The sequence below is a fragment of the Canis lupus genome, chromosome 23 (genome assembly GCF_011100685.1).
Source record: "Canis lupus familiaris isolate Mischka breed German Shepherd chromosome 23, alternate assembly UU_Cfam_GSD_1.0, whole genome shotgun sequence".
Classification (NCBI taxonomy): Eukaryota; Metazoa; Chordata; class Mammalia; order Carnivora; family Canidae; genus Canis; species Canis lupus.
The window spans coordinates 24,513,254-24,531,197 of NC_049244.1; the positions used below are offsets into that span (position 1 = coordinate 24,513,254).

Sequence of the window (17,944 nt, forward strand, 5' to 3'; positions counted from 1 at the left end):
AGGCTCATTGATGTGCACACTTAACATACCTGTATTTTGATATCAACTTTGATAAAGTTGATTTTTAAAAACTGTCAAATTAGAATAATGTCTGCTTGTGAGGGAAGATTGACAAGATGTGCACAAGGCAACTTTCTGGAATGATCAAATAAATATTCTATATCTCTTTGGGGTGGTGGCTAATCTGTTGTACACATTTGTCAAAACTTATCAGGCTATAACCTTAAAATCTATCAATTTTATTTTATGCAAATTATTCTTCAATTAAATGAAAACAATTACTTTAAGAAATGAGATGCAATAACAATGCAAAAAGAATATTTTTATGTCTTTCAAATTGGCAAAGATATATATGTATATATCATGTATGTATGTGTGTATATCAGTGCTAATAAAATTTGGGCAAGATAGAAATATTAGTATACTGACAACAGGAATGCAAATTAGAACATTTCTAGAAATACATGTGCTAATTTTCATAGCTTCTGAACATATATACCCTTTGGTTGAGTAATTTTACTCTTTGGAATCTATACTAATGAAACAGAAGTCCAAAGATTTATGTGCAAATATACTCATTTCCTAAAACAGTAATTTAGCTGTAAAATTGGAAAGAAACCTGTCCAAGTAGTAGGATATAATTATATAAATTACAGCATATCTATGTGGTTGATTTGAATAGGTATTAAATGATGTTTACAGATGATTTTGAATAGTATGAGAAAATATTATATTAAATACTTAGCAAAATGAAAAGATATCAGATAGTATTAAAATACTATGGTTATAATGTAAACTATGAATGTGAATATTTAAGAAAAAAAGTGTAAATGCTAACATTGGTTGTTACTGGGAAGCAGGATTATGATTGCTATTTTCTTCATAGTTTTCAACTTTATTTTCATAAGTTAAAAATATTTTGTGAGAAAAACTAAAATTGTAACATAAATTTAAACATTGGGATCCCTGGGTGGCGCAGCGGTTTGGCGCCTGCCTTTGGCCCAGGGCGCGATCCTGGAGACCCGGGATCGAATCCCACATCGGGCTCCCGGTGCATGGAGCCTGCTTCTCCCTCTGCCTGTGTCTCTGCGCCTCTCTCTCTCTCTGTGTGACTATCATAAATAAATAAAAATTAAAAAAAAAAAAAAAAAAAAAAAAAAAAAAAAAAAAAAAAAATAAACATTATTCTTGTTACTATTTGCAAAGATAAATGTTTACGGTATCAATGTCACTACAATTTTATAAGGTGAAGATTTGTAAATATATGTCCTATACAGTTGTAAATGTTTTAGAAGAGTGAATAAAACATGAATATATTTTTCTGAATATAAGGTACTATATTCTTTTTATCAGTTTGGAATATATCTTTTTAACTTTTGTCCTTCCTTGCTATAACTTCTGAAAAATAGCTTCTTTTTTTTTTTTAAGATTTTATTTATTTATTTGAGAGAGAAAGCAAGTGAGCACAAGCAGAGGGAGGGGCAGAAGCAGACTCCCTGCTGACCAGGGAGCCCGATACAGGGCTCCATCCTGGGACCCCAAGAACTGTGATCTTGAGCCAAAGGCACCACTTAACCAACTGAGCCACCCAGACACCCCTGTTTTTTTTTTTTTCTTTTGGGAGGGACAGAAATAACCTACATAAAATTTTTTTTAAAGATTTTATTTATTTATTCATGAGAGACACAGAGAGAGAGGCAGAGACATACGCAGAGGGAGAAGCAGGCTCCATGCAGGGAGCCTGATATGGGACTCAATCCCAGGACTCCAGGATCATGCCCTCAGCCGAAGGCAGACACTTAACCGCTGAGCCACCCAGCCATCGCAACTGCATAAAATTTTTATTTTTCAACATAGTACTCAGTATTTATAAAACATGGTGACAGAGATGTTTAATACTCACCAAATACCCATACACTTCCTCATGATTCCCAGCTCCCTTTCATTTGACATGACCATGTGATGAATTTTGACTGTTACTCTGCAGATCTTTCTTCCCCATGAGCAGTAAATTGGAATCCTCATCATAAGATTGAAAGTGGAAGGAGTTAACAGATCCAAGGGAGTCAGTCACCAATGAGCAACAGAATATACACCTGTGAAAAATGAATCTTTGTTATGTAAAGCCACTAGGGTTTCAGGATTTATTACTTCAGTTTTAACTGTTATACTTACCAATACAAATATTAGTACTAAAGTGAGGATTGCCATTGAAACAAAAAAGAAGAAGAAGAAGAAGAAGAAGAAGAAGAAGAAGAAGAAGAAGAAGAAGAAGAAGAAGAAGAAGAAGAAGGAGAAGAAGAAAGAAAAGAAAACGAAAAAAACACTGAAATGTCTGGTATTAGCTTAATAGTTTGGCCAGTAGGAAGTGGGGGAAAAAGTATAGAGGGGGGCCTGGGTGGCTCAAACGGTTAAGTGTCCAACTCTCAATTTTGGCTCAGGTCATGATATCAGGGTAGTGGGATCAAGCCCCAAGTTGGGCTCCCACAGGATATAGATCCTGCCTAAGATTCTCTTCTTCTCCCTCTGCCTCTCTGCACAACACCCCCTTTCTGTCTCAAAAAAAAAGTATACAGAGGCTGGAAAGATGGATCTATATTATCCTGTGGTTGAACACTTAGTAAAACCTGGTAGTATGAGGTGGCGCTATTTGCTTTTACATTTGGCAAGTTATTTCAAGGAAAAAATGAGCTTTTGAAAAAATTGGCTCAGATGTAAGTGGGAAAAAAAAGGAATAATGAAAATGCAGAAATTCAGTGCCTTGTAGGATTGGCAAAGTCACTGATTCTAGACACTAGCTCATAAGATTAAGCATTTAAGGAGGTTCTTTTCAACAAATTTAAAATAAGCACCAGCTTAAAATGACCCAAGGCAAAGATCAGAGTAAGAGTATGACCTTCATATCTACTGTTAATGATAGCCTTAAGGTATTCACTTTAAATCGAGCAAGAGAAGGATGAGGGGGAAGTAGGAAAATGTAGCAAATCTGGGAGCCATCCGTGGTTGTGCATATTGATGTGACTTTAAGCAAATAAAGGATAAGTATACTGATTTATTTTTAAGAGAGTTTCACTTTGGGGTGCCTGGCTGGTTTAGTCAGTGGAGCATGTGACTCTTGATCTCAGGGTTGTGAATTCAAGCCCCATGTTGAGTGTAGAAGTTATTTCAAATGAATAAATTAGTTTTAAAAAGTTTTGCTTTTATAAAAATCGAGTTTTATCCAAAAAATATTTGTGATTGTTCAAAACCTAACAATCATTAGGACCCCAAACTACCATAGACAGAAAGCAACTGAGAAAGGAAAGCCCTGAGTAATAATGGTCAAGGGACTTTCTCCTTGAAAGTTGAATCAGGGTCTAATAAAGGTGCATCCAGGATAGGGAGGCCAGCAGGACTTCAAAATTGCTATGGAACAGTACAGGCTTTTCTCCATTCTTCCCTTTCTGGTGAAAGATTTTATTGAGGTTTCCTGTTTCAGTTCCACCAGTTATACTGGGTGAAAGGGAAGCAAACAGCTTTCTTTTTAGTTGATGGGGCACCTGGGTGGCTCAGTCAGTTATGCTTCCAACTCTTGATTTTGGCTCAAGTCATGACCTCAGGGTCCTGGATCAAGTCCCCTATGTCGGGGCTTCACACTCAACAGGGAGTCTGCTTGAGATTCTCTCTGTTATGCTCTCTCTCACCCTCTCTCTCTCAAATAAATAAATAAATCTTAAGGAGGTGGAAGGGAACACCCATCTTTTTAGTTGATAGGTGTATGGCCCAAGAGGAGAGAGAAACTAGAGTATGGCTTACTCTTTGAGCTGGGTGAAGTGACACTGAGTTGTTAACACCAAGTTGTCTTCTTAGGGAAAGGCTGAGTGTGTTCTATGAGTGGAAAGATATTAACAAAGGCATGCTTATTGACCAGAAAGACAGATGGTGGTGGAGACACTGATCAGTTATGGAGTAAATATGATCTTACTTCTTTTCCCAGTTCCCTTACATGCAGTGCCTTGTGACTAATGGATGGCCAAGAAGCTAAAAATAGAAATCAGGTATGCATTAATGTGTTAAGTTGCTGAAAATCTTGGGCTTATTTTTTATTGAAGGATAATCTAGCTTATCCTGAGAAATAAATATGTTCATAAAGTAAATTTGGAAAAAATAAAAATTGGAAGAAGGAAAAATAACATCCATAATACATTTATAAAGCTTTTATTTTTGCTGGCAGTTGATATGTTTGTTGTTGGAAATTCAGAAAATATTTCCCAAAAGAAAATAAAATATGAAATCATTTGTATTTCTATTTCCCAGATATAATCACTGCTACCATTACATATATCATAAAAATGTGTGAAATTCTCAATAGTAGAGTTATAATTTGCATATTTTATTGACTGCATTAAAATATATATATTATGATAATCTCAATATAAATGTATCTTTATTCTTAGCATAACAATAGTATAATTTGTTTTATTTTTATGGATTTTCAATTGCAAAATCTTATTACATAAAATTGAGTTGCACACTTTATATATTTTAGATATTTGAGAAATTATTCTATTGTTATGCATGTTGCCTATGTTTTCTTTTATTCTTTTTATTTTTTTAGATTTTATTTATTTATTTATTTATTTATTTATTTATTTATTTATTTATTTGAGAGAGACAGATCACGAGCAGGAAGAGGGGCAAAAGGAGAGGGATAAGCAGACTCCCTGCTGAGCAGGGATCCTGATGTGGGGCTCCATCCCAGGACCCTGGGATCATGACCTGAGCCAAAGGCAGAAGCTTAACTAAGCCACCCAGATACACTCATTGTCTATATACTCTCCCAATGATTGATTTAACCCCAGGTTTTAGTTATAAAGTCTTTTATGTCATGTATTTTAAAATAGTAGTAGAATCTTTGTTTTTTTCTTAAATTCTTCCAGGTTTAACATCTTTTTAAAATAAAATTTCTCTACCCAATTACAACAAAAATTCAGTTTCATTTTCTCCAAATATTAATATGGGATTATTTCTGTGTTATTTTGTTTTTATTTCTTAAATTTCAGATCATGTAAGACCCCACATTGGTTTCATTTGCTTCAGCATTGTGTACAGAATTTACCATTCCCCCTCACTAGTTTGCAATGCCACTTTTAATCTATATTTCTACATAAATGTGTGGTTTTGCCCTCCTTTTTCTCTTCAATTAGTTTTACTTTTCTCTGCCAGTGTCAACCTATACTGTTATAATTAATGTATTCTTACAGAATACTTTATATCCTTTAGAGAAATTTTCCCTTTTTTGCTTAAAAAGAGGGCTACTTTTATACATTGTCTCTTCCAGGAGCATCAAATAATTAGCTTGTTGAGATCTACAGAAAATTAAGTTTGAATTTCACTGAACTCATAAGTTAATTTACTGGAAATCGACTTTATTACAGTATTAATTCTTCACAGCCAGAAATCTATTTTAATCTCCATTTATTCAAATCTTATTTTATTCAAATTTTTAAAAATGCTTAGATATTAGAATTTATTTTAAGGACCAGCACATTCTCGTGTTTCAAAGAATTTTTAAAATAAAGAAATATACAAACAGCAAACACTTGAAAGAATTCTAACTATAGTAATGAAATGGAAGGATATACAAACATCTTCATTGAAATAAGGCATACCTGAAGAAAAAAAGAAAGAAGGCGTAACTGTATTGAAAGGAGACCAGAATAATAGGGACGACTTGATTCTGCATTACTAGATAAGTGATACTGTATTTCATCTATTTTAAGATGCAAATCTTTCCATGTTTTTACTCTGAAAATCTCTGAAATTGTCATGTGTTATGTAACCTATGGCATCTTTTTTTTTTTTTTAACCTATGGCATCTTAAAATGCCTTTCAGCAACCTAGTTATCATTGCCTGTGTGTATGACCAAAATTTGGTCATAGCTGGTTGTTATAACATCAATTGAGCTATAGATATTATTAAAATATAACTGAGTTCCATCACTGTTTTTAAGAAGTTCACTAAGATTTAAAGGTGAAAAGTTATCATGTACCTAGGAAGCCAACAGAAGTAAACAATGGGGACATAAATTTAATATTTGCAAAGCAAATGTTTCCATTGAACAAATACATTCATTCTCCATTTTCTTGCAGACTGCAACTGAATGCTTTCTGAGAACAAGGAAAGGAAGAAATCCATGGTAGATGATGTATGAGGGTTTGTTACTAATATATATGCTGAAGTATTGTCTATTATAGACAAGAAACAGTAAGCATTAAATTTGTAGAACAGACATGTAGGACTTAGAGAAAAACTGCAGTCTCAACTGTTACACATATTAAAAAAGCTATGTCCCCAAGGAGATATTTGGTGGGAACATACAGGTAATGATGATGATTGAGATGATTTGAGAAGAATTGAACGCAGAATGGGAACACATTTTAACTAGCTTATGTCACTTATATACCCTGATTAATGCCTCCCAAACTTATATGATTGAAAAAATGACCTTGCAGAGGTCTTTCAAAAAGTTAACAAAAATTTAAAAACTTAAGGGGTATAAAGCAAAAGTTCTTAGTTTAATTGTATGCATTTTTCTCAATAGTATATAAAATAATAATAATTCTAATAATGTTGATTTAAATGAGATGACATATTTCATATCAGTTAGAATCCTTTCATTGTAAGTATAAAAGTAAAAACTGAAACTTGCCTAAACATTAAAGGGAATTACTTCATTTAACTATGAGGTCCAATTTTTCAGCTTGATTCAGGTTAACTCTGAATCAGGTGTTCATAATATCACCAAGGAGTTGACTTCTGTGTCCTCACCCTACCTTTCATATTGTGGACTCCATCTCCTCTTTAGACACAGGCTCAGAAGGCCAGTAGTTATAAAAGTTAATGTACTGAATGTTGGTGGATAAATACTCCAGCTCTTAGCTATTTTGTGATTTGGGTGGGATAAAATATATAACATATAACCCTGGTTCCCAGAGCTAGATTAAATCCCAATAATGGAGCTGTAAATAAATGGTCACACACACTTTATTGATTGCTTTTCCTTCTCTGTCTTGCTTCTCTGCTTCCCTTCCAGTGTTTTCTTCTCCTCCCAAATGAACTCTTTACATATACCTATGACTCAGGATCTGCATCTGAGGAAACCCAAACTCAAACAGTGATATTAGATCTTCCCTTTCCCTTGTCGTTTAAAATACAGTGTTTATTTTGTAAGACTTATCTGAACCTTGGTTTCTCCCTGAATTAAAAGGAAATAGTCATGCTTGCCCCCACATTCTTGACGTGATTACTATGAAGATCAAATGAGAGAACATATATTAAAATGTTTTGTAAGATGCTGTACAAATGAGCATAGCTATAGTTATAATTATCATATATTTTAGAAAAATCAATCCCCTCAATTATTGGCACGTAAACAACAAATAATATTTATCAGTGGTGGGATCCTAGGCCGTGCCCTCTGCCTTCTCTTGAAATCAAAAGGACAATAATTAATAAAAAATTAGATGATTCATCACAAAGGGATTACCGAAGGCATGCCTTTGTGTAGGATACAGCTGCCCATTTATTTGTTGTTAATACCAGAGACCTCTCAGCAGGAGGAGAGCAGAAAGGAAACAGGGAAAAATTGCTAGAAAAGGGCAAAGGGAAGCCACCTGCTGGGCACTGCTCCCTCAAAGGCTAATGTAACCTGAACTGACTCACACTTCAGCTCCACAGGGCTGCTGATCAGGAACACAACCGAGGCCACAGTCATTCACTCAATGCAAAATGTCGGTTTCCAGAAAAAATTCAGAGCGAATTGACAATAAATAGTTGCCAATGTTATGGTCTTTAATCTTACTCGTTTGGAACTCAATATGCTTTACTTTGCTATATTTTATTTTTATTATTTTAAAACGTAATTAAATTCCAACATACATGCAGGCAAGTTCACACACCATAAGTAGAGAGTGGGAGGAAATAGCACATTGTGAACAAGCTGGTAATCACCACGCGAGTCAAGAAATTATCAGCACCCTACTCACTCCTCTCAGGCACTACCTGACTCTCCTCCATTAAGGTAACCTCTATCTGGATTCTCTGACCAGAGATTAACTTTGCCTGATGGTGAACTTCGTATAAATGGAATAGAACGGTAGATATTCTTTCCTGTCTGGCTTTTTCAAGACAATTTTGATAGTGAGACTCATTCATGCTGTTGCCTTTACCCATATTCCATTCATTACATTGCTGCATATTATTGTATTATAATATACATTCCGATTGTAACACAATGAGTAGTTTACCCTTTCTACTGCAATGAGTGGTTTACCTTTTATACAATGAGTGGTTGTAGAGTAGTTTACCCTTTCTACTGCTGATAAACATTTAAGTTGTTTCCTGTCCTGGGCTGTTATGACTCAATCTATAATATATATTCTCATGTAAGTCTTTTTATGTGTACATGTATTCATTTCTCTTGGGCATATTCCTTAGAATTATTGGGTCGTGGAGTGGATATATGTTTAATTTTGTTAAATTTTAATTTTGTTAAAAATGATATTTTTCCAAAGTAGGTATGCCTCTTACAATCCCACAATGGTATATAAGAATTCCATTGCTACACATTTTTATAACACTTGATATTGTCAGTCTTATTTATTTCACACATTGTGATGGTATCTCTTTTGCTTTAAATTGCATTTCACCAATTACAATGACTTGAGCATCTTTTTAAATATTTTTGGCCATTTGGATATCTTTTTTTTGTAAAGTATTTGCTTAAATCTGTAGTCCATTTACTACTGGTTTGTCTTCTTTCCCTTATTGATTAGAAGTTTCTACCTATAAGGGTCCCTGGGTGGCGCAGGCAGTTAAAGGTCCCACTCTTGGATTCGGCTCAGGTTGTGATCTCAGGGTTGAGACTGAGCCCTGTATAGAGCTCCATGCTGAGGTGGAGTTGACTTCAGTTTCTCTCTTCCTTTCTCTCTGCCTCTCCCAACTGCACTCTTTCTCTCTCTCTCTTTAAAAGGAAATAAGTAAATCTTTTAAAAAAATATTCTCTATATATCATGGTTACAAGTAATTTCTCAGTTCCAGCCTCACATCAAGTTCTATGCTCAGCAAAAAGTCTGCTTGAGATTCTCTCTCCCTCTTTCTCTGCTCCTCCTGCTCATTCTCTCTCTCTCTCTCTCTCTGTCTCTGTCTCTCTCTCTCTACACACACACAAACACACACACACACACACACACAAATACATTCTCAATTAAGTATATAATGGCTTGCTTCTCTCATTTTGTGGCTTCTCTGTTCACTGACTTTATGTATTTTAAGGACTGTAAGTTTTTAACTTTAATGTAGTCTGATTTATCAAATTGATAAATTTACATACCATAAAGTCAGAGCATATTCTTCTGTATTATCTTCTACTTTATTGATTAGATTTTTACATTATTTTAAAAATCTACCTGGAATTTTTGTTTATGCCTAGAATCAAGGTTCATTTTTTCCCTTCACGGATATCCAATAGTTTGTCCTGTGCCTGAAGAACTTCCTTTAGCATTTCTTATAGTGCAGCAGTGCCAGTAATAAATTCTTTCAGTTTGTGTTTGTCTGCAACTTCTTTAGTCTCCTTTTTTTTTTAAACCAACCAAATGTCAGACCATTGTCTTCTGGTTTGCATTGATTTTAATAGAAGTCAGTGGTAATGCTTCCATATACTATGTTTTTCCCTTTCTGACTCATCTCAAGATGTTCTTGTGGCATTTAGAATAGACTTGTCTAAAGTTTTCCAGTTGTAATTGATTTTTCTGGAGAGATAGGTTCAATGCCATCAGTGGGGGGTAAAGCTTCTGCAATGATGTCAAGGCAAGAAGAAGCTGGGTTATTATAAGAAAATGAAGGAAAGTTGAGTATATGGTGACTAATTTGTCCTTGTTCACCAAGGATTTTCTCAGTTTTAGTACTAAAAGCCTCACATTCTGGAAAACCCCCCAAGCTCCTAAAAATTGAATAGTTTGCCCAGGAATATCCTGGTTTTAAAAATGACTGTCCTACATCTCAGAAAACCTCTCAATCCCACACAAACCAGGATATTTGGTCCCCTGATATCAGCTTCTCTCTTTCTCCATCCCTTTCCTCTCTCTCCTATTTGTTACTAGCTTAGTTCACCTGCATTTTTCATTTGGATTGTTATAAAGGCCTGCTAACTGGTTTTCATGTTTTTATCATTGGCTCCATTATTGTTCATTTTAGCAATCATTTCCAAGTTTGTGAAAGCAGGGTATGCATGGTGTCTAAACTATATTTCTTGTATCTAACTCTGCATTTGATTTGCCTTGAGACTAAAGTTTCTCTCTGCTTTAACCTTGGTATCTGTTTGTTTTGATACCTTTCAGTGCCAAACCGGATCTAGAGCAATACTCTTTTCTTTGGTGATTTGACAGTGCTTAATGATTTCCAACACTCACTATGTGGAATGAGTATCTATTGTGCTCTTTTCCAGTCCAGGAGGAATCAGAGAGACCACTGGCTTCTCAGGTTGCTACTTTAGAAACAAAAGTAAATTGTCCCAAGAAAAGAGTGCTTATTAAAAACCCAAATTGGGGGATGCCTGGGTGGTTCGCGGTTGAGAGCCTGCCTTTGGCTTAGGGCATGATCCTGGAGTTTCGGGATATAGAGTCCCACAATGGGCTCCCTGCCTGGAGCCTGTTTCTCCCTCTACCTGTATCTCTGCCTCTTTCTGTCTCTCATGGATAAATAAATGAAATCTTTAAAAAAATAAAATAAAATAAAAACACAAATTGAAAATAAGTTTTGGATACAAGTAAAACTAATCAAGAGTGGAATGGATGGATCTTGAATTAAATGTGAGCTGTGGCTATTGAAAAGTTAGGATAGCTTCTATTCTTTAGTGGATGTCAGTTAGACATAATACAGTTATTCTTGTTCTCTACTGATTTCTTGGATGGAAAGTCTATGCATTTCTTATCTAGAGCAATTTTCTGGAAAGTTAAGAAATAGTCTAGAGAAAATTTGGGACATCTTAATTATCTTCAACAGGTTTTGAATGAAATAATTATACCAAGGCAAAATACTTTTACCAGGTCATCATCAGCATATGGAGGGAAGATTTTTATTCTCTCTTATGTTATTTATTCCCAACTAATGATATCATTGCCAAAAACTTTCTTTTTTAAAAAAAAAAGTTATTTTATTTATTTATTCATAAGAGACACATACAGAGAGACAGAAAGAGACAGGGACATAGGCAGAGGAAGAAGCAGGCTCCCTGAGGGGAACCTGATGCAGAACTTGATCCCAGGACCCTGAAATCACGACTGAGCCAAAGGCAGAAGCTCAACCGCAGAACCACCCAGGTGCCCCTATTGCCAAAAACTTCATGAAATTATCAAATCCCTTAACCACTTCAGGATATATTTAGTATAGATTTTGGTGAATAAATTGCTTAATGACCAGGAAACCATAGACTTAGCTAAACTTCATGGTTTAGAGGTCATTTAGTGAGACACCTTTGAAGTTGTATTTTTCTTTCACAGCTGATAAACTTTCTTCATATAAAATCTTGTGCAGGGATCCCTGGGTGGCTCAGCAGTTTAGCACCTGCCTTCGGCCTAGGGCGTGATCCTGGACCTCCCAGGATCCAGTCCCGCATCAGGCTCCCAGCATGAGCCTGCTTCTCCCTCTGCCTGTGTCTCTGCCTCTCTCTCTCTGTCTCTCTCATGAAGAAATAAATAAATAAAATCTTTTTAAAAAAATCTTGTGCAAAAATGCAATGTATAAAAGTAAAAAAGAAACGTTTCTCTGGATGAGACACAGAAGCAAGACTGCTCACCATCTTTTCCTCCCCCAGTATTTGCAGCATTGTGAAGAATCAGAATTATTAGAATTTACAATAATATTGTGCCAAGTTTGCACAAAATTGTAATGTAACATGCCCACTAACTGCACAGAAAATTGCTCCCCAAATTATATTCTTGCAAACCACACAACAGAAATGTACTGTTCCCCTATCAGCTTGAAATTGGATTCATCATATATTATAACGTTTCAAAAGAGCTCAGAGAGCCTTTCCCAAAACAGTATTTTTTTCCGAAAAAAATAGTATCTTAAGATCATTGTATAAAAATCACCTTCAACTTAAGCATAAAATACCTATTTGAAATGAAGTTATCTCTTTAAAATTTATCTTTATATACAAAATAGGAATAACAACAAGCATAAACATAAACATACATCTTTTTAGTATGTTACAGATTTTAACTTGCAGAAATATAAACTCATTCTTGAATCAGATACTTGTTTGGTATGCTTTGACTGTATTCCAAATCTGTGGAATCTCTTCTTCAAATTTTGTGGAAGCTCAATGAGTACAGAAATCTGAGGTTGAACTCCTCTGATGGAAGTGGAACTAGGATCCTAGAGCCTTGACTGCTTAGCACCCCAGTAGCAGGCCTGCTTCCCAGCCTTCCCACAATCTGTGTTGGAGGGGCCCAGACATCCTCTGTTAGTGCGGAAGCCACTCTTGTAGAGATTGTAAAGCAGAGTGCTTAATGATGCCGGCTTTGGAGTCAGTGATAGCTAGAATCGAGTCACATCTCTGCCATTTATTAATTTGTCAATCTGATCTCTCTGAGCTCCAATTCCCTTATCTGAAAAATAAGAGCAGCGGTAGTAGCTAGTCTCCAAAGTGAGATGCCATCATTTTCTGTCTCTCTCTATGCCCATGTTGCTCCATCCATTAAGAGGTATATTCTATTTCCCAGCCCCTTGAATCTAGGCCAGCCTTGTGAGGAAATGGCTTTTTTACTAAGAGATTATAGAGGTAACAACTCTATGCTAGTTCCTGTAACAAACTTGAAGAAGCCTGGAGCTTCTGGTAAGGAAAGCCAGCCCATGTGGTATAACAAAACTCGAATGAGACTATTGAGATGGGGAAAAAAATCAGGTAGTGGCAGAGAGGTCAGGGGGAGGAGTACTTGAGATCTCAGAAATTTGAGGGGAGTCTTCATGGATCCTCCAGCCGAGCCATCCAATAGGAAAGCCAGATGAGTGAGTGATCCTGTGTGAAAAGAGAATTATCTAGCTGAGACATGCCTGATTTTCTGGCCTGCAGAACAGTGAGAAAAGATAAATTATTGTGTATCAATCCATTTAGTTTTAGAGTAGCTTATTATGTAGCAATAGATACTGAAACGAAATTAGAAAGCACCTCATGTGGTTGTTGTTAGGGTTAAATGAGATAGCAATAATAAAACAATTAGCACCCTATGGGGGAACATTGCAATTAAATTCAACTGCAGTTAGTGATTGGCCTGTGAGTCAGAATTCCAGAGACCTTTCCCATTTGGGGGCTTACATTCTAGAAGGAGCAGATGGAAATAATAAATAAGTAAATTATATAGTTTGTTAGAATGTGTTAAGTCCCATGGGGGAAAAATAGAGCAAAATAGATTGGTAATGTAGGGTTGGAGGAGACAGTTTACAATTTGGGATAGAACGGTCAGCATATCCACTAAAAAAAAAAAAAAAAAAAAAAAGAACGGTCAGCATAGACTTTCTTGAGAAGATTAAATGTGAGGAAAGGAATGTAAGGGGGTGGGGGAGCTCTCTTTGCATGTATCAGAAAAGAGCCTTCCAGAGAAAAAACAAACACTGCAAGGCAGGAGCATACCTTGAGTGGTCAAGATGCAGTGAAGAAAGAGGTCACCGGGCTGGAACACAGCAGACGTAGTGGAGTATGGTAGGAGACTGGTGGGGAGGGGTATATAACCTACCGTGGTGTCTTTGGCTGTCCTAGAACATTTAGAAAGGGATGTTCTGTATAATGAAGGCAGTGCTTTTTTCTTTCAAAAAGTATGACATGGAAGTTCAGTAATTGCTAACACAGATTGCTACCTGCAATCATCTTGTTTTGTTCATTTATTTGTGTATTCTGCTAATCTTATGAAAATGTAAGATTTACAAAAACACAAACCTAAAACAGTTCCTGTCACAGAGCAGATGATCAAGATATATTTTTGTTTAAGGGAATTCATGGATGAAAACACTTATTGGTAACAAACATCTGCCCAATACTCCATAGTTTACAAAATGCTTTTAGATTAGTTATCTCAGTTTAACCTTACAATGCTGTGAGGAAAATAATATTATAATTCCATGGTCTAGATGTGGAGAGATGCAGAAACTTTAAAGGTCTAGCCAGTGGCGTCTCCTTGAAGGCCACATGCTGGGGGAATTGTAGGGAGTCAAAGTGTTTGTGTAGGGTCTAATTTTTTAAAAGAAGCTGTGTTACATCTCATACTTTAACTTAATATTTAAAGAAATTTCAACATACATTTAAGTAAGGACAAAGGATGTAATTTCTAACAATGAAATTTTGACACCTCTCTTTTAAATGTAACAAATCCCCGGGTGCCCAGTTGGTTAAGGGACCGATTGACTCAGATAGTGAGATCGAGCCTCCCATTGGGCTCTGTGCTGGATGCAGAGCTCACTTAAGATTTTCTCTCTCCCTCTACTCCTCCATGCTCATACTCTCAGTCGTGCTCTCTCTCAAAAAAAAAAAAGAAAAAAAAAAAAAGTAACAAATCCAGGGGTATCTGAATGGCTCAGTTGGTAGACCATGTGACTCTTGATCTTATGGTTATAAGTTCCAGCCCCACATTAGATGTAGAGATTACTTAAAAATAAATCATATATATATATATATTTATGAATATATGTATATATATACACACACACATATATATATAAACAACAGTAGGAAATTTTTACATATTTCTTTTCACCTCCTTAAACTCATATTTCCATTCCACTTCTTTCATAGGATTTTATCTTTAAAAAGTATTTTTATATTTGAAAGGCTTAAATTGATCACACTATCAAAATTCTCTGTGAGAAAATGGTGCATATAAATTGAAATTTAAATATTTCATTTCTTATGACAATAAGGCTCCAGATTGAGTTATCTTTATAATTATTATTAATAGATAGCTAATAAAAGTGATGTAGATGTATTGTAAATGTTAATAAATAATAAGCATAAAAGGAAAATTTATTGCATTTCTTAAGGAGATGGATAGGGATTTCCTTTATGCATTCAGGGCAGATTCTACATTTTTTTTTTTTTTTAAAATAGGGGTTTAGCATCAGCTTTACTCCTATTTAATATCTTTTTCTGGTGTAAGTACTAAGAAAACATGTTTGCATAAATAAATAGATGGGAATAAAAAGAGTTGTTACTAGCAATGACCCTTGAATTCTTTGACAACTTTTCCAAGTTATACAATAAAAAATACTTAGTGATCTACCACCAAGAATTATTTTAAGCATCTATAAGTTCATAATTCACTTAGATGAATTGTGAAAAGTGGAGAATTAGAAAGCACCTGACCTGAAAAAGGTTTGCTACCTTTTCCTTATAGGTATTCACTTGCTCAGCACTTGTACTGACATTTAGACAGGATTTCTTTTTTGTGTGCACCAGAGGATTTTCTGTGCACAACAATAGAGCAATACAAGGCATTAGTGAAAAGGTGTGCTGGGGGCTACTTGGAAAAATGAAGGCAAGAAAGGAGAACTTGTGAAGCATTTTCAAGCTGGTTCATTTTAGATAAGAATGCATATGGAGGTTGAGATTTTGGACATTGATTTTCTTAAAAATATCTACGTGCCCATGTGTCGCTGGGGAACTCCGTGATGGCCAGACTCCAGTTTGAAGACTGCTTCCAAAGTGGACAGGCTGGACAATGGCCCAATGTAGGAAGGTACAAGGGAATATAGTAATCAGAAAATACCCCTAGAAGCATGGTCTCAAAGAAGGAGAAGAACGAGACCAGAGACTGAGAAATTTCTTTATAACGAGGGCATGAAATGACTAAAGCAGGCAGTTCAGGACCAAAGTCCTAAAGCCCTAGACCACTGGGGATAGGAGTGAGAGTGGGAGTGGCAGGGATAGGGTTGGATGTGGGCTGGGCTTTAAGGAGCTGGCATCTCCAGGTTATTGGGAATTTTTATGTGAAACTTAAAATTAGAATCTTGTGGGAAATTGTGATAGTAGGAGAAACGAATAAGATTGTATAAGAGGGGCCATGTAGGGAAATCATGTACCTTGGAATACTAGTTTAACTGTTGTGATTGTCTGATATCTACTGCATGAAGTAAAACACAAGAGACGATATAGAACTATGCTATCTCATGTGGCAGGTACCTAGCTACTAGATGCTATCAAATGTCTGATGTGTGGCTGGTCAGAATTAAGATGCACTGTGTATAAAACACAAATCAGATTTCTTTTTTTTCTTTCTTTTTTTTTTAAAAGATTTTATTTATTTATTCATGAGAGACACAGAGAGAGAGAGGCAGAGACATAGGCAGAGGGAGAAGCAGGCTCCCTGCAGGGAACCCAATGTGGGACTCGATCCTAGGACCTGGGGATGATGACCTGAGGCAAAGGCTGATGCTCAACCATTGAGACACCCAGGTGTCCCCATAAATCAGATTTCAAAGATTTAAAAATGAAGAAAAAAATGTGAGTTAACTCAATGATATTTTGTACTGACTGCATCTTAAAATGGTGATTGGTGGATATATTGGGTTAAAGAAAATATACTTTCTTTTAACTTATTAGAAATTTTAAATTATATATGTGGCTCATTTTCTCTTGAATTGCATTGGGCTGGAACTTCTCTGAGGATTTTTTTAAAATCACAATAATTTCTGGATAATTTTAAAGTCATTTAAAATTTATTATGAAAGAAAATGAAAAGATATGGGAAAACAATAAGGTCACTTCATAGTTTTTTTAAAGTGAAGATATAAATGCATAAGATATATTAACTAAATAAAGCATAATTAAAACTATATAGTGATTTATGATTCCAAATTTGAAAAAAAGATAAATGCATATATAAATAAGAAAAGTTCACAATAGTATAAATAATAGATTTTTCCTGAATGAGATTTTTGTCTTATTATATGTTTATATGTTTTTATTTTCCAATTATTCAAAATAGACACACATTTTTATTTATTATTATTTTTATTATTATTAACTTTTAAAAGAACATAATGGAAGATGTCCTTTTAAAATCCATTTACAAAATATTTAATAAAAATTATATGGGGTGCCTGAGTGGTTCAGTCAGTTAAGCATCTGTCTCTTGATTTTGGCTCAGGTCATGATCTCGGAGTCTTGAGATGAAGCCCCTTATCAGTTCCATGTTCATCAGGGAGTCAGCTTGAGATTCTCTCTCTCTCTCTGCTCCTCTCTCCACTCATACATGTGCTCTCTTTCTCTCTCTAAAATTAAAAAAAAAGATATGTAGAGAAATAAAGAGAAGCATTGAGAAATGTTTATTTCTATTAGTCAGAGTGGCATACAATAGCCTAAAAAGTATATGATAGTGATAAATATTTTAGGAATAATTTAGTTTCATTCCCTTATTGTCCATTATCAATTAGGATGTACTGCTCATTTCCATTATCAACAAGTAATGGGAGTCAATGATAAGAAAGCATTAAATTTTCTTGAAAATACCAGGAGAGAAAATCCGTGAAAAGAATTTACTTAGTTTTTCAAAAACATTACCTTGCAAGGAAAATATAGCTACTTGGTGGCCATACAAAAGCTCTAGTGTATGAAAAGCATTTTCATGGAGCTGATCCTAATACAATACCAAAACCATGATAAGAATTTACTCAATTTTTCAAAAACATTACCTGTGAGGAAAATATAGCTACCTGGTGGCCATACAAAAGTCCAAGTGTATGAAAAGCATTTTCATGGTGCTGATCCTAATACAAACAGGAATTAATTGATTTTCAGAGATCTCTGATACAGCTCCAAATATTCAGCTCTGATTTACCAACAGAAAATGAATAGAAAATGAACTGAATTATTCCAGAATTACATCCTTAATATTCACTTTTAAAAATTGT

At 35.2% G+C, this 17,944-nt stretch overlaps 1 long non-coding RNA gene across 4 annotated transcripts in view; it reads left to right on the forward strand.

Moving 5' to 3' along the window:
* Nucleotides 1–17,944, forward strand: part of LOC111091981 — a 94,586-nt gene that overhangs the window by 13,849 nt on the left and 62,793 nt on the right. For all 4 annotated transcript variants that reach the window (XR_005376718.1, XR_005376715.1, XR_005376716.1 and 1 more), the window contains one exon: nt 3,977–4,037. This is a non-coding gene — a long non-coding RNA (uncharacterized LOC111091981). The remainder of the gene's footprint in view (nt 1–3,976; nt 4,038–17,944) is intronic.